Here is a 23,059-nt window from a genome sequence, read left to right on the forward strand (position 1 = left end):
AGGAACAATAGATTCAAGCTGAAATAATTTGCATTTATGATGAACACAAGGAATATCTACCTTGCATTTTCCTAAAAAAGAAAAATTAAACCCCGTTTTTAATTAACTGATAAACTATTAATCAAATTTTTGCAATGTTAGGTGACACATTATTCATTTAGATAGAATGACTGTGAACTTAAACTAATCAAATCTGATTTGCCCACATAAGCTTGATTGAAATACATTTTAACTAGCATATACAAAGAGAAAATCTTGGATTTCTTACCTAATCTTCAGAGTATACTGCTGAGTTAATAAGGGCAGTTTTTTTTTAAATGAGACCACCATTTCTTCATCTGCATATCAAAATCAAGAGGAACTTAATTGCAAAACACATATTCCTGAAATCTAATCATTACACTGCTTTAGGGTATTTTATTGAAGCATGTTAAATTATGGACAGAATATTAATGATGGAGCTAATCAAACCCAATTAGTCACTTCTAACAATAGTCACATAAATATACAAGTCAGGTACCAAAGTACGGTAGATATGGTGTAAAATTTTTTAAATATTAAATATATGGGATATTTATGAAATATTCATATGAAAGTTAGAGTCAAAAATTGCTGGGTAAGTCACTTTAAAGGAAACAAGTTCAGAAGTGTCCTGCAATATTTGACTAGTTTCACAACTTTTCACATATTCTTCAGGTACATTTGAATCCAGGAGATTAGTGAGTCTATAATCAATCAATCAGCAAATTCTAATAAGATTTACCATATTCATGACCCAGGATTTCACTTTTGCACCCAGAGACTTTTTTTGATCTTTTGTTTTCTGACTTCTTCAAGGCCTGGTGGAAAGGTAAGTTGGGGGTCTCTGGCCCCTGGAAATCTGGTGGACGTTGGATGGAGTTTTCTGGGTCTGGTGATTTGCTCTCCATGTGTCTCCCTCCCTACCCCAGGGACAAAGCCAGGCCAAATAAGGTAGAGGGGTCACTGCCTAGTTACTTCATTCTCCTCCCTTAGATGACACTTCAGGAAATAAGGCTGAGAGGTCCCTGGGAGTCCCAGGCCCTGGGCTGTGAAGAGTCCTGGAGGGAGATTCCAGGCCTGGACGCTGGGCCAAAGCAAGTAGGCAGCAACAGACAGGGGAGTTTCCCCTGCAGAGCCCACCCCCTGCTTTGTTTCAAACCAGGCACCTCTGGCTGTGCAATCAGAGACTCCAGCATCCACATATGTCTGGACGGCAGCTTCATCACAGGGTAGCTCCCAAGCGTCCCCTTAATCGGGGGAGGTTGTCAGTCTTCACAACTCATTTTGCTGGCCCTTCTGTTCTGGTATTCTGTACAGACCTCCTTCTTTCTCTCTCTAGTCCTCTAGACACTGCACTTCTGCCATGCGTGCCAGAACCTCAGCTCTGGGGAGACAGTGAGCCTGTAACATCAGGCCTAGCTCTGGCCAAACATTCCAACTGGTGCACTATAGGAAATGGGAGACATTGTCCCTCCCATCCATCCATTCATCCTATAAACATTTATGACATATGGATATGTCCCAGGCCTCATGCTGGACCCTTCCTAAGCTTGGGGAACACAGAAATGAAGCAGAAATTATGTTACTTTTTCTTGTATGTCATGCGTGCTCCTGCTTCAGATAGCAGCACCTCCAGTTTCCTTTGAAGAGCCTCTCTACCCCCACTTACAGTCTCTAAGGTTCGAGACTGTGGGCATGTAACCCAGGCCTGCCAACCGTGATCTCCATCCTCTAGTCCCTGTGACTGACTCACAGGCAGAACATGGTCAAGGTGTAATCCTGGGGTTTTGCCAGAAACATAAGGGAAGAGAAGCCTTTTTCTGCTGACGTGACCTGGGAGGAGTGGCAGGGGCCAGAGCTTGGAGAGAGCCTCTGACACTGAAGCCAGCACAGAGGAGAGAACAAGTCCTTAGGACATCTGATGAGCTCAAGAATCCAGCGATGTTTGGGACTATACCTGAGACAATAGAGCTCCCTGTTTTTTTCCCTCCCTTTAGCCAGTTTGAGTTGTGTTTTCTATCACTTGCAACCAAAAGATTCATGCTAATAGAGGAGAGAAATGGAAGCCGTACAACCTGAACTCTGAGACAATATGAGGTTGAGGCAGTGTCAAGTGGAGGACACAGCCTTTCAGCTTCTGCAGCTTGGACAACACCAGACTAGGAGCTGGAGAGGAAACTGGATGTGGTTCTTGAAGGACTGGCAGGGCTGTGTCCTCACCCTGGGTGCGTCGGACATCAGTGAGGGATGGCAGGTGGAGCAAATGTGGATCCTGCAGGGAGTGTGCTGTGGTCATGCTGAGCACCATCCCGAGGTCCGTGGCCCAGAATGTGGCTTGATGTGTGGTCACAGATGCACAGAGCTGGTATACTCTTGCAAATTTACATGCAAGACTAGTACCAAAGACGCAAGCTCTTTCTGGCAAGAATTCCCTTCTTGTCCAGCATTCCTGGCTTTCCAAGGTCTATCCCTACTGTTCCCAGGCATCTTTAGTTCCTCTGCTCCAGCTGCATTCCTCGGGTGGCTGGCTAGTCCCCCATAAACTTTTATGTCCTCTGGAATGCCACATCTCATCATTTCTTTTTGCATGGCCCAACTCCATTGCCACTGAGGCTTCCCACATAGCTCAGTTGATAGAGAATCCACCTACAATGCAAGAGACCCCAGTTTGATTCCTGGGTTGGGAAGATCCCCTGGAGAAGGGAAAGGCTACCCACTCCAGTATTCTTTGGCTTCCCTTGTGGCTCAGCTGGTAAAGAATCTGCCTGCAATGCAGGAGACCTGGGTTCGATCCCTGTCTTGGGAAGATCCCCTGGAGAAGGCAAAGGCTACCCACTCCAGTATTCTGGCCTGGAGAATTCCATGGACTGTATAGTCCATGGGGTCCCAGAGTCGGACACAACTGAGTGACTTTCACTTTTCACTTTCAGCTCCTTTGCCACTTCCCCTCCCTGTTTTGAAGCCCCAGAGGCTGGACTTGTAGACCTCTCATGAGGTCCTTAGCTTTCTGTGTCCTGAAGTGGAAAGAGGAAATCAAGACGCAGAGGCTGCATCCATGTTTGAGTGGAGGCAGCAACAGAGACAGAGGCCCAGACTGCAGATGGAGAGTTAACAAAAAGGTTAAAGCTGAACACCTCAGCCAGACACGAATGGGGGAATCTGCCGCAAGGCCCTGGGACAGTTCAAAGGATGTGGGAGTGGTGTTCAGGCCATGCCCTTCTAGTCACCAGGGAGAAGGTGATGTCCTTGACCTGGCTTGGGTCTGTGATCCAGGTCCCCTATTATACCATGAGCCCCCGAGGGCAGGCAAGGAGCTGGCATTTCTTTCAGCCCCATGGCACCATCAGGATAGGTTGATTGAGGGGACAACTCCAGACTCTGAAAACATCCCTGGGCTCTGGGACACCAACCTCTGGTTCTCAGAGAAGACTCTGGTTGAGATTTAGCTTTGGATCAGCATGTGGTTGACATTCTTGGGCTGTTGGTACAATTCAATCAAGCTAAGCTGGACTTTTGTAAGGCATCACAGTGCTTTTGAATAATTTAAAAAATCAGATAATAATGCAAAATGATAAATGCCAGTTAGCACTTTTGTCCTTTCTGCCTCAGACTTGTTTTTTAAAGACCAAAAAATAGCAGACGATATAAAGTAATATATCAATTGCCTACTGATAGGCATTTAGTTGATTTCCAGTGAGGGAAGGTCCTATGTGTCTGGATATGCAGTGCACCTTCAACTTTGCTCTTTGTTACTCCCTGTACATTCCTACCATAAGGTGAGACTTTTCCAACACCCTATCAATGTGCTGTGCTGGGCTTAGTGGCTCAGATCAGATCAGTCGCTCAGTCGTGTCTGACTCTTTGCAACCCCATGAATCGCAGCACACCAGGCCTCTCTGTCCATCACCAACTCCTGGAGTTCACTCAGACTCACGTCCATCGAGTCAGTGATGCCATCCTGCCATCTCATCCTCTGTCGTCCCCTTCTCCTCCTGACCTGAATCCCTCCCAGCATCAGAGTCTTTTCCAATGAGTCAACTCTTCGCATGAGGTGGCCAAAGTACTGGAGTTTCAGCTTTAGCATCATTCCTTCCAAAGAAATCCCAGGGCTGATCTCCTTCAGAATGGACTGGTTGGATCTCCTTGCAGTCCAAGGGACTCTCAAAAGTCTTCTCCAACACCACACTTGAAAAGCATCAATTCTTCGGCGCTCAGCCTGCTTCACAGTCCAACTCTCACATCCGTACATGACCACAGGAAAAACCATAGCCTTGACTAGACGGACCTTTGTTGGCAAAGTAATGTCTCTGCTTTTGAATATGCTATCTAGGTTGGTCATAACTTTCCTTCCAAGGAGTAAGTGTCTTTTAATTTCATGGCTGCAGTCACCATCTGCAGTGATTTTGGAGCCCGGAAAAATAAAGTCTGACACTGTTTCCACTGTTTCCCCATCTATTTCCCATGAAGTGGTGGGACCGGATGCCAGGATCTTCGTTTTCTGAATGTTGAGCTTTAAGCCAACTTTTTCATTCTCCACTTTCACTTTCATCAAGAGGCTTTTGAGTTCCTCTTCACTTTCTGCCATAAGGGTGGTGTCATCTGCATATCTGAGGTTATTGATATTTCTCCCAGCAATCTTGATTCCAGCTTGTGTTTCTTCCAGTCCAGCGTTTCTCATGATGTACTCTGCATATAAGTTAAATAAACAGGGTGACAATATACAGTCTTGATGTATTCCTTTTCCTATTTGGAACCAGTCTGTTGTTCCATGTCCAGTTCTAACTGTTGCTTCCTGACCTGCATACAAATTTCTCAAGAGGCAGATCAGGTGGTCTGGTATTCCCATGTCTTTCAGAATTTTCCACAGTTTATTATGATCCACACAGTCAAAGGCTTTGGCATGTGTCCAATTCTTTGCAACCCCATGAGGAGCCTGTCGGGCTCCTCTGTCCATGGGGATTCTCCAGGCAAGAATACTGGAGTGGGTTGCCACCATATCCAATACTGGGACCTAAATTTTCTTCTTATATGTGTTTGTGATTGATTAATTTGTATCTCCTCAGTTGCTGTATGTCCCATGAGCCTTTTTTTGTCATTTAAAATTCAACCTACAATCACATTGTTCCATCATTATCACATCACACTCCTTTCTTTCATGATTGGGCTCCTGCAAGAGCCCACAGCTGCTGTGGGTTTCAGGTAAGCACCTTAGCTTTCATACCCTTATCTGTGAAATGGACATAATAATGGCTAACCCATGAGGTTTAAACAATGCAGACCAACCAGCTCTCCAACCAGTTCTTCCAGTCTTGTAAGGTCAGAAGCTGGTGGGGAGACCCCTCTCTGCCTTCCTCCTGCAAGCAATGAGGTCTAGAATAACGCTTTCATTTTTGTCAAGAACAGAGCCTGCATTGATGAGACCCAGATGCAATTTCAAGTCAAGCAGAATTTCTCCTGAAGCTGAGATGGCACTCCATTTTCCCAAAGAAGGCTCACTTCTCCTTGTCAAGAGACCGAGGGGAAGAAGCTGGGGGTGGAGGTAGGGGAGAGTAAGTGCCATCTTTAGAGCCGCGTTTGGTGGGGCCGGAGAGCCTACGTTGTGGCAAAGCTGGTGGTGATGCTAGAGCGTCACCTCCCACCTTCCTCTTGGCAGGCCTCCATCCACTCACAGTGCAGCCCAGGCATCTGGCCTCTCCCACCTGAGGTCCTTGGCAGACCTAGGAAGGAGGGGCGAGGCCCAGGGTCAGGTCAGGCTGACAGCAAAGAAGGGAAGCATCTGTGTGGGGGGACACACCTGACAGATGATTTATTTCTGCCCTAGGCTCCCTGGCTTCCCAGCCTTATCTCAGCTTTGCAAGGCTTCCAAGGCCCCAAAGCAGGACAATTCTGCTTCATTCAAGACAGAAGAGAGCCATCTAGGTGACTGCCTGAATTTTCCTAGAGGCTTTGGCCTCTGAGGATTTCCCTGGGCATAGCCTTCAAGGCATCATCAAGTTACCTGAAAAGCAGTATCAAATCACCATAAAAGGCACCTATTTTAAAGCTTAAAGTCAATAGGTTTTGGCAAATATGTATACCTGTCTAACCAGACTTACAGTCTCCCAAAATGCATAATTTCCATGGGTTTTAAACCCTGTTAGTTGAAAATATAAAAGTGCAACGTTTTCCAATCAGTGAGCAAGAGTACTGACCCACATCAGGAAGACCAGCGTTTGCTGGCCAGACTTGAACAGAAACCTTTGCAAGGTTGGTGATGGGACTGGAAAGTGAGCACGTAATTTAGTGGTGCCTATTCTCCATTGGGATCCACATAACTTTCTGAAGTGCCTTTTTAGTTATCAAAACCATTAAACCAAGCATCAAGATAAAATAAACTCAGAATCAGGCTTCCAAATTGCTGCATCACAAAGTGTTAATCAAGATTTTAAAAAATAATGAAGAACATTTAATCACATTGCCACTTACTAAGAATATCGTAATTAATATTTGGGTGAGAGCAAAAAGATTGTGTTGTTAATAAATAAGTTATTTAAAATACTGTTTATTTTATCTCTATCTTATCCTTTAAAAATGTGTATTCTGTGTATGTTTCATTACAAACATTGAAATAATACCATAATATACAGCAGAAACTGATACAAGGCTTTGGGTGCAGGTTGTTTATTTGGGAGGTGATTTGGGGAAGCAGGAGGGAGGGGAAGGGTTAGGGATACAAAGAGGGGAGCATAGGTGAGGGCTTCCCTCACCCCCTCAGAGGCCATCTGAGGTGTCAGACAGTCCCATCAAGGGATGGAGAAGCTGGGAGACTTACCTTTTTTCCTTCATTGGGTGAGAGTCGCCCTTGGGATGTTATTGCTGCTGCTAAGTCACTTCAGTCGTGTCGACTCTATGCGACCCCATAGACGGCAGCCCACCAGGCTCCCCCGTCCCTGGGATTCTCTAGGCAAGAATACTGGAGTGGGTTGCCATTTCCTTCTCCAGTGCATGAAAGTGAAAAGTGAAAGTGAAGTCGCTCAGTCGTGTCCGACTCTTAGTGACCCTATGGACTGCAACCCTCCAGGCTCCTCCATCCATGGGATTTTCCAGGCAAGAGTACTTGGGATGTTAACTCCCTGTCATTTTCAAACTGCCCTGTGAGTTGGCCAAGGAAGCTTCCCCGATGCAGGAAAAGCCCTTAGCCTAAAAAACAGAGAGGATCCAATGCTGTGTGGGAGCACCCACCACAGCTGTAGGTGAGTCAGAGATGGGCTGAGAAGATAGGGGTGGCCCTCAACAGCACTTGCATGAAGGTCTGTGCTTGCAAATTTTTCACTGAAATGAGTATATAACCTAAAATTGAGTGGAGACCACTAACCTTGAATTATTCATAAAGTGGTAAAAAGCTAAACGGTGACTGAGAATAACTGAATTATAACCAAACTGAACCCTTGTTAGCAATGAAAGCACATTTGCCCCTCCTGGCCACTGACCACCCCTTCCCCTGGCACTCAGCCCAGATTATTTTATGGGTGAACAAGGACGAGATGGGCTTCCCTGGTGGCTCAGTGGCAAAGATTCTGCCTGCAATGCAGGAGCTGCAGGAGATGTGAGTTCAATCCCTGGGTCCGGAAGATCCCCTAGAGGAAGGCATGGCAACTCATTCCAGTATTCTTTCTTGGAGAATCCCAAGGACAGAGGAGCCTGGAGGGCTACAGACCATGGGGTGGCAAAGAGTCAGATATGACTGAAGCAACTTAATACACACACAAGGACTGGGTAATGCTATTTCAACTGTCCCAGAGCAGAGAGAAAGACCTACTATGTCCCTAAGTGGAATAACTTGCTACCGAAATTATGTCCACCACTGTTATATTCATTTACAAATTTAGTGTAACTCCAATCAAAGTAATCCCATGGACGGAGGAGCCTGGTGGGCTGCAGTCCATGGGGTTGATAGAATCGGACACGACTGAGCGACTTCACTTTCACTTTTCACTTTCATGCATTGGAGAAGGAAATGGCAACCAACTCCAGTGTTCTTGCCTGGAGAATCCCAAGGACAGGGGAGCCTGGAAGGCTGCTGTCTATGGGGTCTCACAGAGTCGGACACGACTGAAGTGACTTAGCAGCAGCAGCAGCAGCAATCAAAGCAAAAGAAAACTCATTCTGTCAAATTTTTATGCTTTTCTTTTAAAAACTTCTAAAGCCACCCCTCAACACCTCTGAATTCTATTTGTTTTCATCAACTTAATTGGGTCAAGTACAATTTCCATACAAACCACTGCACCCATTTGAAGTGTGCACTTTGATGGGTTTGGGAAACGTATGTACCCTTGAAAGCATTACCACAATTGAGATACAGAATATTTCCATTATCCACAGAAGTTTCCTTATGACCCTGTACAGTCACTCCATCTCTCTGTCCCTGGCCCCCAGCCACCCCTAATCTATTAATACTTTCTGTTACCAAAGATTAGTTTGCATTTTCTAGATTTTATACAGTGGAATTAGGCAGTATGCATTCCTTTGCATCTGGTGTCTTTCACTCAGCAAAATTCTTTTGATACTTATCCACATGGTTTGTTCATATTTATTACCAAGTAGTTTTCTGTTGTATGGATATACCATATTTGGTTCATCAGTCCACCTGTTTTGTCATTTATGTTGTTTCCAATTTTTTATAATTTTGTATAAACAATGACTATTTGTGTATGAGTCTTTGTGGGGACATCCATTAGTTTTTCTATCACTGCTGTAACAAATTACCACAAATTTAATGCTTAAAACCATACCCACAGTTCTGTAGTTGAGAAGTCTGGATACAGCATGGTTCAACTGGATCTTCTACTTGGAGTTTAATAAACCTGAAATCAAGAGTCCCTTTCCAAGTTAATTCATTTCCTTGTTGGCCTAATTGATTTCTGGTAGCTGTAGGACTTAGGTCCTCATTTCCTTTCTAGCTCCCAGCCTGGGACAGTCTTGCTCTTAGAGATTGCCCTCTTGACCTCGCAGATGGCTGCCTGTATCTCAGAGTATCGGAAGCATTGTAAAATCTTTCTTCTGCTCAGAATATCTTTGCTTTCTTTCCTGCATCATCTTTTCTGTAACCAGCTGGAAAAATTTCTCTGCTTTTAAGTGCTCATGAGATTAGATTTGGCCCATCTGTATACTTCAGGATAGTCTTCCCTTAATTATATCTGTAAAGCCCTTTTACCCTATTCACAAGTTCCAGAGATCTTTGAAAACCATTTTGCCTACCACAGGATGTATGTTTTAATTTCTCTTGGGCAGATACCAGAAGTGGAATGGCTGGGTTGCGTGGTAGGTGGATGTTTAGCCCTACCCAACCCCCCCCCCACAAAAAAGTCAAACAGTTTTTAAATGGTTTTACCATTTTCTATTCCAATCAGCAGTATATGAAAGTTTCATTAGTTCCATATCCTTGTCAACACTTGGTATTGTCAATCTTTTTATTTTAGCCATTCTTGGTGAATATGTAGTGGTATCTTATTGTAGCTTCATTTGCATTTCCCTAATGATAAATGATGTTAAGCATCTTCTCGTGTTTTCATTGGTCATTTGTATATTTTCTTTTATAAACCAAATATTTAGCCCTTTTGTTGTTGTTGTTGTTTTTTCCAATCCTCCTATGTCTGATTGCAAGGATTCTTATATATTCCAGGTTTAAGTACTTTGTGAGATATATGTATTATGAATATTTTCTCCCAGTGTGTGACTTACTTTTTTAAGAGCCAAAATTTTTTATTAGGATAAGGTAAAGAGTATATTTTTCCTTTGTAGGTCATGCTTTTTGTATTCTAAGAAATCTTTGCCTACTCTAAGATTTTCTCCTATGTTTTCTTCTAGAATTTTTATTGTTTACAATTTACAGTTAGTCTGCTGATCCATTTTAAGTTAATTTTGTGTATGATGTGAGTTAATGAATGGTGTGTTTTTTTTCTTATGGATGCCCAGTAGTTCAATTTGTTGAAAACTTTTTTTCCTTATTGAATTGTCTAGTCATTGTTGTCAAAAGCAATGGAAGATATACATGTATGTCTTTCCCAACACTCTCGATTGTGATCCATTTTTCATCCTTTTGCCAATACCTCCCTGTTCTGATTGCTGCAGATGGAGGACTTGAAATCAGGTAGATTCTTGAAATCAGGTAAATTCTTCAACTTTGTTTCAAGTTACTTATATTTCTGTATATGTTTTAGAATTAGCTTGTCAATTTCTATACAAAGTCCTGTTGGAATTTTCATTGGAATGGCTTTGAATCTATGGATATGTTTGGAAGAATTGACATTTTAACAGTATTGAAACATCCAATGCAGATGTGGTATATTTGTAGTATATTAAAGTTCTGTAGTTTTCATTATAGAAGACTTCACTGTCTTTTGTTATTTTTACTCCAAAGGCATGTTTTGTTTATAGATGCCATTTTAAATGTTATTTTTAAAATTTCATTTTTAATTGTTTGCTTCTAGAATCTCAAAATATAATTTATTTTTATGTTATCCTTGTATCTTTTCTGAATGTTGAGCTTTAAGCCAACTTTTTCACTCTCCTCTTTCACTTTCATCAAGAGGCGTTTTAGTTCCTCTTCACTTTCTGCCATAAGGATAGTATCATTTGCATATCTGAGGTTATTGATATTTCTCCCAGCAATCTTGATTCCAGCTTGTGCTTCCTCCAGCCCAGCGTTTCTCATGATGTACTCTGCATATAAGTTAAATAAACAGGGTGACAATATACAGCCTTGACGTACTCCTTTTCCTATTAGGAACCAGTCTGTTGTTCCATGTCCAGTTCTTACTGTTGCTTCCTGACCTGCATATAGGTTTCTCAAGAGGCAGGTCAGGTGGTCTGGTATTTCCATCTCTTTCGGAATTTTCCACAGTTTATTGTGATCCACACAGTCAAAGGCTTTGGCATAGTCAATAAGGCAGAAATAGATGTTTTTCTGGAACTCTCTTCCTTTTTCCATGATCCAGCGGATATTGGCAATTTGGTCTCTGGTTCCTCTGCCTTTTCTAAAACCATCTTGAACATCTGGAATTTCACAGTTCACGTATTGCTGAAGCCTGGCTTGGAGAATTTTAAGCATTACTTTACTAGCGTGTGAGATGAGTGCAATTGTGTGGTAGTTTGAGCATTCTTTGGCATTGCCTTTCTTTGGGATTTGAATTAAAACTGACCTTTTCCAGGCCTGTGGCCACTGCTGAGTTTTCCAAATTTGCTGGCATATTGAGTGCAGCACTTTCACAGCATCATCTTCCAGGATTTGAAATAGCTCAACTGGAATTCCATCACCTCCACTAGCTTTGTTCATAGTAATGCTTTCTAAGGTCCACTTGACTTCACTTTCCAGGATTTCTGGCTCTAGGTGAGTGATCACACCATCATGATTATCTGGGTCATAAAGATCTTTTTCGTACAGTTCTTCTGTGTATTCTTGCCACCTCTTCTTAATATCTTCTGCTTCTGTTAGGTCCATACCATTTCTGTCCTTTATTGAGCCCAACATTCAGAAAACTAAGATCACGGCATCTGGTCCCATCACTTTGTGGGAAATAGATGGGGAAACAGTGGAAACAGTGTCAGACTTTTTTGGGGGGGTTCCAAAGTCACTGCAGATGGTGATTGCAGCCATGAAATTAAAAGACGCTTACTCTTTGGAAAGAAAGTTATGACCAATCTAGATAGCATATTCAAAAGCAGAGACATTACTTTGCCAACAAAGGTCCATCTAGTCAAGGCTGTGATTTTTTTAGTGGTCATGTATGGACTGTGAAGAAAGCTGAGTGCTGAAGAACTTATGCTTTTGAACTGTGGTGTTGGAGAAGACTCTTGAGAGTCCCTTGGACTGCAAGGAGATCCAACCAGTCCATTCTGAAGGAGATCAGTCTTGGGTGTTCATTGAAAGGACTGATGCTAAAGCTGAAACTCCAGTACTTTGGCCACCTCCTGAAAAGAGTTGACTCATTGGAAAAGACCCTGATGCTGGGAGGGATTGGGGGCAGGAGGAGAAGGGGACGACAGAGGATGAGATGGCTGGATAGCATCACCGACTTGATAGACATGAGTTTGAATGAACTCTGGGAGTTGGTGATGGACAGGGAGGCCTGGCATGCTGCTATTCATGGGGTCGCGAAGAGTCAGACACGACTGAGTGACTGAACTGAACTGAACTATATCTTTTCACCTTTACTAAATTTCTTCATTAGTCCAGCAGTTGTTTTATAGATTCTTCAGAATATTTTATGTAAACAATCAAATAATTTAAAAGAGATGGTTTTATCACTCCTTTCCAGTATTTGTATACTTTATTTTACATCATATTTTATTTTAATTGTATCTCATTTTACTCTTTTAAAATCTATTTATCATCTTATTGCAATGGCAAGAACTATTAATACCAGTAAATTACTGAATAAAAGTAGCAGGAGCCAGCATTCTTACCTTGTCCCCAATCTTGGGAGAAAGCATTTGCTATTTTACGATTAAGGATGATTTTAACTGTAGACTTTTTGTGGGTGTCTTTGATGAAATTGAGAAAGTCCTCCTCTATTCCTAGTTTGCTGAAAATTTTTTAAAAATCACAAACAGATGTTAAATTTTGCCAAATGCTTTTTCTATATTTATTGAAATGATTATTAGGTTTTTCTGCTTTATTCTGTTAATATCATGAATTACACTGATTGACATTTGTATGCTAAATATCTTTGTCAGATTTTGGCTTTAGATTCTGCTGATTTTTTCCCCTATATTTTTCAAAAGGGTTTGTGTATGATTGTTGCTATTTCTTCCTTGAGAGTGTGATAGAATCCACCAGTGAAGACTTTTGGGCTTCGAGTTTCCCCTGTTGAGAGGTTTTAATTACCAATTCAATTTCATTAATAGATATGTAAGACTATTAAGATTTTCTCACATCTTATGAATTTTGGCAGGTTGTATTTCTCAAGAAACTTATCCATTTCTCTCTTTTTATCTTGATCAGTCTAGGCAGATGTTTATCAATTTTGCTGATCTTTTTAAAAAAACAAAATAAACACTTGTGGAGCAGAGATGAGTCCAACTCAGCCCAGTCTAGCTGGCCTTGACACTTAAAGCGGAGCCATCTAACAGAGCCTAATTCACCATCTCACAGACTCAGTAGGTGTTTGTTTCAAGTAACTGAGTTTTGGAGGTGATTTGTTAAGCACCTATAGCTGACTGATACAGTTTATGGTCTACCAGTTTCCTATTGAAGGACAATGAGCAAAGTGAGCCATGCTAAGCAAAGCTTGGCTCATTTAATAAAAAGAATTTCTTTACGATTTATTTCTAAAAGAACCTCAGTGTCAAAGGGTTTGACTTTTAAAATTTTTAAATAATATTCCTAAACCTTGGGCTTCCCTGGTGGCTCAGATGGTAAAGAATCCACCTGCAATGCAGGAGACCTGGGTTTGATCCCTGGAGAAGGAAATGGCAGTCCACTCCAGTGTTCTTACCTGGAGAATTCCATGGACAGAGGAGCCTGGTGGGCTACAGTTTACAGGGTCACAAGGGGTTGGACACAACTGAGTGACTAACACACATACACACACATTCCTAAACTTTGCTCACTAAAGCTATGCTGATTCACTTTCCCAACCAGTAGTTTATGAGCACATACCCTTCCTCACACTTTCCAAAACTAGAGGTTAAAAAATTTCATTTTCATCTATTTAATAAGTGAAATCTAATATCTATCTAATTTTCTATTTCCCTGAGCACTAGGGAGGTTTAATAATTTTTCATATATGTATTGACTATTTATATTTCTTCTCCTTTGATTTGCCCCTTCATATTCTTTCTTCTCCTTTGAATTGCCCCTTATGTTCTTTGCTTGGTTTTGTTCATTTTTGTTTTTTCCTGATTATTTGTAGGAGATTTTTATATATCCTGCATGTTAATCTTTAATCTGTTAAAAATACTGCAAATATTTTAATTCTGAAGCTTCATTTTAAACTTTGTAGTGTCTTTCATGAGAGAAGCTTAATGCAAAGTCAAATCAGTTTCTTTCGTTATGTCTAGTAGATTTGCCTAAGAATGCTTTTCTTATTTAAAAAGTATTAAATTTTTAAATCATATTTTCTTCCATTATGTTTATAATACTTTTTGTTGTTTGAATCTTCAAATCATCTTACATTAGTTTTGGGTTATTATTTTGTGTTAAGTATAAGATTCTTTTTCAAATCAGTAGGTAATTATTCCACAGTGTTTATCAAATATTCCATTATTATTTCCTCTTCAATTTGAATGGCAAATTAAAATTAAATTTTATTTAAGAGTTGTTTCTAGAATTTCTGTCCTATTCCACTGATCTCTCATAGTCTTATGTCAGTACCATGTTACTTGACTGTGATGTCTTAAACTATATTTTGGTATTTGCAGGAAAAGTACTCCCAATTGCTCTTTACACAAATTTTTTATTCTTGGTATTCACACTTCTAGATGAACTTGAGAATATTAACAAGTTCATAACAAAATCTATGTGGATTTTGTTTGGGGTTGCATCAAATACATAGATTAATTTGTAGAGAATCATAGCCTGACAGCATTGAGTTATTGCATATGACTTATATCTTGATTTTTAGAAATCTTTATCTTAATAATCTTCAGAAAAAAGCATTTGGTTTCCTCCATGTAGGTTTTGCACAGTTCTTGTTAGGCTTACTTTGTTGTTGTGAAATGACTATTGATATGAATTTTCCCCCTGATATATTAGGTTAATATCATTTATCATGTGCTTCTATATTTTTTAAAGAATATTTCTGTGTACATGGATACTATATATACAGAAAAGCTTTGAGTGTTATTGCTTGTTTAGTTTTCTGTCTTCACTTCTCGTTTATGGCAGGAACCACATTTTGATGACTTTGTTTCTTACCTATGCGTAGCACCTGGCACATTTTACTATCTCAAAAAACCTTTGTAAAATGAATGAATGAAATAAAGGGATATTGATAGACTATATAGACAAGATAAGTATCTCTTACCTGAAGTGTACAGAGTTACAGGTTTCCTTAGGTTCTTTCTGCTTTGCTGTATTTCCTGATTTTTCTCTTGTGATCATGTATTATCTTGCACTTGAAAAAAGAAAGAAGATGATTTTCACTTGGAAACCACAATGAAAGAGCATCGTAAGCTGCACATTGTTTACCACTTGTAAATTTTAGAAAGAGAAAAAAAATACATGGATTCTAAAAATGTCTAGGGAGACAGGTTGTTCACCTCTCTGGATGAAGTTATCCCAATTTTAGAGGCTTGGTTTTGCCATCTGTAAAATGGGATTCCTCTGCCTTGCTTCTACCTCTTATTGATCAGCCAAGTCTGTGCTTGTGCTGAGCTCCAGGCCCACATCATTAGGAGGAATTAGAGGGAAGCCAGGGAAAGTAATTCTTCAGTCCCTGAGGTTGTTTTTACATTATGATGATATATAGTATATGTTGCTACAATGCCCAGGGTACGTTTACAGATAGGGCAGCCCTTAGGGCTGGGAGGTCCACCAGGTCAATAATATATGCAGCTGGCAAAAGAGAACATCGACCTCACTTCCTCTGGAGAATAGATGACTATAACCCTGGAGTCCTGGTTTGCATGTAAATAATGAGCAATGGTACTGCTTGGCCACTTCTATCACTGAGGAAAAAGTGAAACAAGAATGAGAAAGACAAATTAGAAAAATATGAGGGCACCATTTATAGATTGGAGCAAGGAAGTATAATTCATCAGGTGAAGTTTGCTTTCTTTAGAAAAGACAGGGATGATATGTTTCTGTATAGTTGAAGTTAGAAATTTCTTTCTTAGTATGATTGTTATGAAGTGGCAAAAAAGAAATAATCAGTTTCTCAAGAGGAAGACTGATGTATCAGTTATAGCATTTGGTTTTGGAGCCCATTAAACCCCAAGGCAGTGCTGAGCAATTGCCCCGCCAATGATTTGACTACATTGGTAACAACCTGGGAAGGAGGCTGAGGGTGTGTGATTTGGGGGAAGTCAGGCTCTCTTTCTAAGCCTGGTTACAGGCAGTAGCCTAAGGCCTGCTTAATCTTAAAGCTCCTGACTTGCTATTTTAAAGCAAAGGTCATGTTCTTGAGGGCAGACAACTCTTGTTCTACGTGCACTGTATCTCCTACGCCAGAACTTGGCACAGGGCTAGACCAGTACGATGCACTCCACTAAGTCCCTCTCCCCTTCTCACCCTCAGAAAAATTTTAAAGCAATTTTTTAGAGCAATTTTAGGCTTACAGCTAAATTGAAGAGAAGGTGCAGAGATTTCCCACAATCCCTTGCCCCTACATATGCATAGCCTCCTCCACTATCAACATCCCCCCCAGAGTGGTGCATTAGTTACAACTGATAACCTACAGTGACGCATCATAATCACCATAGTACACACTACAGGTCACTCTTGGTGCTGTAATACGTTATATGGGTACAATGACATGTACCCATTATTATGGTATCACACAGAGTATTTTCACTGCCCCTAAAAGTGGTGAGCTCACCACTTTTATCCCTCACCCTGTCCCTCAAAACTCCTGACAACCACTGATCTTTTTTACTGTTTCCATAATTTTGGCTTTTCCAGATTGTCATGTAGTAGGAAAATACATCATGTAGCCTTTTTAAATTTTTTTTTCATGTGGTAACATGCATTTAAGTTTTCTCCATGTTTTTTCATGGCTTGATAGCTTAATTCTTTTTAGTGTTGAATAATATTCCATTGTCTGGAATAACACTATTTATTTATTTAATAACACTATTTATTTATCCATTCACCTGCTGAAGGACATCTTGGTTGCTTCCAAGTTTTGGCAATTATGAGTAAAGCTGCTATGAACATCTATGTGCAGGTTTCTGTGTAGACATAAGTTTTCAACTCCTTTGGGTAAATATCAGGAAACATGACTGCTGGATTATATGGTTAGCATATGTTTAGGTTGGTAAGAAACTGCCAGAGTGTCTTCCAGAGTGGCTGTACCATTTTGCTTTCCCATCAGCACTGCATGAGAATTCCTATTGCTCCACATTCTCACCAGCATTTGGTGTTGTCAGTGTTCTGGATTTTGGCCCTTTTAATAGGTGTGTAGTGGTATTTCATTGTTCTTTTACCTCCTACTTTTTAATTATGGAAAATATGAAATGGTATAATACCCCCTCTGCATGCCCATGCCCCAATTTCAACTATTATCAACTCATGGTCATATTTGCTTCTCTTTACATGCCTGTGGACTGGGGAGCCAGGAACCCTAGGGAGAAATACATCCCTGTGCAAGATTTCAGGACACAGAGAGCCAGTGTCCTGGCTCATGTCCTTGAGTCCATGGACTAAACAAGTCCATGACATTGTCAAGGCCAGGGAAAGAGGGGACACCAGACTGCAGAAGGAAAAGGTTGTAAGGTTACAAGGGCCATCTTCAAATTTTGTTGAGGCAATTAAGGAACAAAGAAAACAGGTTTCAAAAGCTTGGGAACTCTAGGAAAACAAATTTGAGGTCAGCTTGACAAAGAATGTTGAGAGCATTAGACAATAATATGTGGAAGGATACTCACTAAACTGTGATAGCTATGAGGGGGTGAAGGCTGGGACCAGTACTGGAGGCTGTGGTCCAGTGACATTTCAGTCTTATCTGCAATGTTTTAATTATTTATTTCAAAGGGAATTACATTTATGTTTTGCCTCCACTAAGAGCAAAAAGTTTTAAAGGGAAGCATTTCCCACAGGGACAGCTGCCTTCAAATGGAAGTTTCCCATCACTGGAGATATGTCCAACTGAGATTTCTGGATATGGCAAGATTACCCAAGCCAGGCCATGGAAGAACCAGCAAGGAGCTTGCTGAAATATAGAGATCGTGACTCAGCAGGTCTGAAGCAAGGTCCAGAAGATGTTTTTAAGTTCTACAAAATTTGAACCTTCACTAGATATTGTGTATTCAGGAATTATTAATGTCCAACATATGTATGAAAAAATGTTCAGCATCACTAACCATCAAGGAAATGCAAATCAATGCCATGAGATATCATCTTACACTTGTTCGAATGGCCATCATCAAAAAACAAGAGATAACAAGTGTTGGCAAGGATGTGGCGAAATTGGAATCCTTGTAGACTGTTGGTAGAAATGTACACTGGGGCAGCCATTATAGAAGCTTCCTCAAAAAATTAAACATAGAACTACCATATGATCCAGCAATCTCACTTCTGGATATTTACTCAAAAGAATTGGAAATTCAAAGAGATACCTGCCCTCCCATGTTCATGCAGCATTTTCCACAATAGCCAACATGTGTAAGCAACCTAAATGTCCAGTGATCCCTGAAGGGAAAAACGAAGATATAGTACAAACACACAATGAAATATTTAGCTTTGGAAGGGAAATCCTGCCACACATAACAGCTGGATGAACACTGAGGACATTATACTAAGTGAAGCAAGCCAGTCACAGAAGTACAAGTACTGTATGATTCCACTTGCGTGAGGAATCTGAGGAACTAGTTAAACACATATCGAGTAGAATGGTGGTTACCAGGAGCTGGGAGGAAGAGGAAATGTGGAGTTGCTATTTAGCAGATATAAAATTTCAATTAAGCAAATGATTAAGTGTCAGGGTTCTGCACATTGTACTCACAGTTAACGCTACCGTATTTTGTGCAATTAAAAGTCCGTTAAGGGGCTTGAGCTCAAGTTAAATGTTCTTATGACAATTTTTTTCTTTTTGGCTACACCTGCACAGTGTGCAGGACTTCCCTGGCCAGGGATGGAACCCATGGCCCCTGTGGTGGAAGGGTGGAGTCTTAACCACTGGACCATCAGAGAAGTCCCCTTTTCCCAGTTATTGTCTGATCCTCCATGGGACAAGAACTGTAACAATACCCAGGCTTGACCATGTTCCTACCCCAGTTGGAAGCAGGAGCTGTGAGATACAGTAACAAGAAAAGGTTCTGGGATAGATTTCCAGACAAATGAATTTGATTCATGCCATCACCTAGGCTTGATTACAGAACTTCCACAGGACTGAGGAAACAGAGACTCTTGGAAAACCTTGTGCCCACTGGGACCCAGGAGAAAGGAGCAGTGATCCCACAAGACACTGAGCCAGATTTGCCTGTAAGGGCTCTGGAGTCTCCAGCAGAGGTGTGGGTTGACACTGACCTGCCGTGGGATCGGGGCACTGGCAGCAGCAGTTTTGGGATGCTGGCATGCTGGCAAAAGTCCTCTTGGAGGACTTTACCCCCACCATAGAGCCAAGCAGCGAGTTGTAATTTTGGAGTCCTTGCAGGAGAAAATGAGCGCAAGTCCTTCTACTCTGCCAGACAAGACCTTCTAGAACTAACACCCAAAAAAGATGTCCTTTTCATTATAGGGGACTGGAATGCAAAAGTAGGAAGTCAAGAGATACCTGGAGTAACAGGTAAATTTGGCCTTGGAGTACAGAATGAAGCAGGGCAAAGGGTAACAGAGTTTTACCAAGAGAATGCACTAGTCATAGCAAACACCCTCTTCCAGCAACACAAGAGAAGACTTTACACATGGACATCACCAGATGATCAATACTGGAATCAGATTGATTATATTTTTGCAGCCAAAGATGGAGAAGCTCTATGCAGTCAGCAAAAACAAGACCAGAAGCTGACTGTGGCTCAGATCATGAACTCCTTATTGCCAAATTCAGACATAAATTGAAGAAAGTGAGGAAAACCACTAGACCATTCAAGTATGACCTAAATCAAATCCCTTACAATTATGCAGTGGAGGTGACAAATAGATTCAAAGGATTAGATATGATAGACAGAGTGCCTGAAGAGCTATGGACAGAGGTTAGTGACATTGTACAGGAGACAGTGATCAAGACCATCCCCAAGAAAAAGAAATACAAAAAAGCAAAATGATTGTCTAAGGAGGCCTTACAAATACCTGAGAAAAGAAAAGACGCAAAAGGCAAAGGAGAAAATGAAAGACATACTCATTTGAATGCAAAGTTCCAAACAATAGCAAGGAGAGATAAGAAAGCCTTCCTCAGTGAACAATGCAAAGAAATAGAGGAAAACAATAGAATGGAAAAGACTAGACATCTCAAGAAAATTAGAGATACCAAGGGAACAATTCATGCAAAGATGGGCACAATAAAGGACAGAAATGGTATGGACCTAACAGAAGCAGAAGATATTAAGAAGAGGTGGCAAGCATACACAGAACTGTACAAAAAAGATCTTCACGACCCAGATAATCACCTTGGTGTGATCACTCATCTAGAGCCAGACATCCTGGAATGCGAAGTCAAGTGGCCTTAAGAAGCATCACTATGAACAAAGCTAGTGGAGGTGATGGAATTCCAGCTGATCTATTTCAAATCCTAAAAGACCATGCTGTTAAAGTGCTGCACTCAACATGCCAGCAAATTTGGAAACCTCGCAGTGGCCACAGAACTGGAAAAGTTCAGTTTCCATTCCAATCCCAAAGAAGGGCAATGCCAAAGAATGTTCAAATCACCACACAACTACTCATTTCACACGCTAGTAAAGTAATGCTCAAAATTCTCCAAGCCAGGCTTCAACAGTATGTAAACTGTGAACTTCCAGATATTCAAGCTGGTTTTAGAAAAGGTAGAGGAACCAGAGATCAAATTGTCAACATATGTTGGATCATCAAAAAAGCAAGAGAGTTCCAGAAAAACATCTACTTCTGCTTTATTGACTATTCAAAAGCCTTTGACTGTGTGGAAAACAGTGGAAAATTCTTAAAGAGATGGGAATAGCAGACTACCTGACCTGCCTCCCGAGAAATCAGTATGCAGGTACAGTGGGCCTTAAGAAGCATCACTATGAACAAAGCTAGTGGAGGTGATGGAATTCCAGCTGATCTATTTCAAATCCTAAAAGAGCATGCTGTTAAAGTGCTGCACTCAATATGCCAGCAAATTTGGAAACCTCGCAGTGGCCACAAGAAGAAACAGTTAGAACTGGATATACAACAACAGACTGGTTCCAAATTGGGAAAGGAGTATGTCAAGTATGTATATTGTCACCCTGCTTATTTATCTTATATGCATAGTACGTCATGAGAAATGCTGGGCTGGATGAATCACAAATTAGAATCAAGACTGCTGGGAGAAGTATCAATAACCTCAGATATGCAGATGACATCACCCTTATGGCAGAAAGTGAAGAACTAAAAAGCCTCTTGATGAACGTGAAAGAGAAGAGTGAAAAAGTTGGCTTAAAACTCAACATTCAGAAAATTAAGATCATGGTATCCGGTCCCATCACTTCATGGTAAATAGATGGGGAAACAATGGAAACAGTGAGAGACTTTATTTTCTTGGGCTCCAAAATCACTGCAGATGTTGACTGCAGCCATGAAATTAAAAGACACTTGCTCCTTGGAAGAAAAGCTATGAAAAACCTAGACAGTGTATTAAAAAGCAGAGACATTACTTTGCCAGCAAAGGTCTGTCTAGTCAAAGCTATGGTTTCTTTCAGTAGTCATGTATGGATGTGAGAGTTGGACTATAAAGAAAGTTGAGTGTCAAAGAATTGATGCTTTTGAACTGTGGTGCTGGAGAACACTCTGACAGTCCCTTGGATTGCAAGGAGATCCAACCAGTCCATCCTAAAGGAAATCGGTCCTGAATATTCATTGGAGGGATTGATGCTGAAGCTGAAATTCCAATACTTTGGCCACCTGATGCAAAGAACTGACTCCTTGGAAAAGACCCTGATGCTAGGAAAGATTGAAGGCAGGAGGAGAAGGGGACAACAGAGGATGAGATGGTTGGATGGAATCACTGACTTGATGCACATGAATTTGAGCAAACTCAGGGAGTTGGTGATGGACAGGGAAACCTGGCATGCAGCAGTTCATGGGGTCGCAAAGAGTCGGACACAACTGAGCAATTGAACTGAACTGAACCAAACTAGAGCCAAGAGCCTACTGTAGAGACTGCAGATTCTAGGACTGGACTGCCTCAGGCCAAATTACAAGGAGGAAGTACAACCCCACCCATCAGCAGAAAATTGGATAAAAGATTTACTGAAGATGGCCCTGCCCACCAAAGCAAGGCCCAGTTTCCCCCTCAGCCAGTCCTTCCCATTAGGAAGCTTTCATAAGCCTCTTATCCTTATCCATCAGAGGGCAGACAGAATGAAAGCCAGAATCACAGAAAACTAACTAAAATGATCACATAGATCACAGCCCTGTGTAACTCAATGAAACTATGAGTCTTGTCATGTATGGCCACCCAGGATGGAGGAGTCATGGTGGAGAGTTCTAAAAAAATGTGGTCCACTGGAGAAGGGAATGGCAAACCACTTCAGCGTTCTTGCCTTGAGAATTCCATGAACAGTATGAAGAAGCCAAAAGATACAACACTGAAAGATGAACACCACCCCACCCCCCAGGTCGTAGGTGTCCAGTATGCTGCTGGAGAAGAGCAGAGAAATAGCTCTAGAAGGGATGAAGAGGCTGAGCCAAAAAGTGGACATGATGTCCAGTTGTGGATGTCTCTGGTTGTGAAAGTAAAGTCTGATGCTGTAAAGAACAGTATTGCATAAGAACCTGGAATATAAATTAGGTCCATAAATCAAGGTAAATTGGAGTGGTCAAACGGGACGGCAAGAATGAACATCAACATTTTAGGAATCAGTGAACTAAAATGGTTGGGAATGGGTGAATTTAATTCAGATGACCATTATATCTACTATTGAGGCCAAGAATCCCTTAGAAGAAATGGAGTAGCCCTCATAGTCAACAAAAGAGTCCAACATGCAGTACTTGGGTGCAATCTCAAAAACGAAAGAACGATCTTGTTTTGTTTCCAAGGGAAACCATTCAACATCACAGTAATTCAAGTCTATGCCCCAACCACTAATGCTGAAGAAGCTGAAGTTGAACGATTCTATGAAGACCTACAAGATCTTCTAGAACTAACACCAAAAAAAGATGTCCTTTTCATCGTAGGGGACTGAAATGAAAAAGTAGGAAGTTGAGAAATACCTAGAGTAACAGGCAAGTTTGGCCTTGGAGTAA

At 41.2% G+C, this 23,059-nt stretch overlaps 1 long non-coding RNA gene across 1 annotated transcript; it reads right to left on the reverse strand.

Annotated features, from left to right (window-relative positions):
- Positions 1 to 1,214: 1,214 nt before the first annotated feature.
- Positions 1,215 to 16,340, reverse strand: LOC129631472 (uncharacterized). The gene is made up of 3 exons (XR_008704044.1): positions 15,262 to 16,340; positions 15,027 to 15,116; positions 1,215 to 2,667 (listed from the first exon to the last, which is right to left on the reverse strand). It is a non-coding gene; the product is annotated as an uncharacterized LOC129631472 (long non-coding RNA).
- Positions 16,341 to 23,059: the final 6,719 nt, after the last annotated feature.

This window comes from Bubalus kerabau, chromosome 17 (assembly GCF_029407905.1).
Source record: "Bubalus kerabau isolate K-KA32 ecotype Philippines breed swamp buffalo chromosome 17, PCC_UOA_SB_1v2, whole genome shotgun sequence".
In the NCBI taxonomy this organism is placed as follows: Eukaryota; Metazoa; Chordata; class Mammalia; order Artiodactyla; family Bovidae; genus Bubalus; species Bubalus kerabau.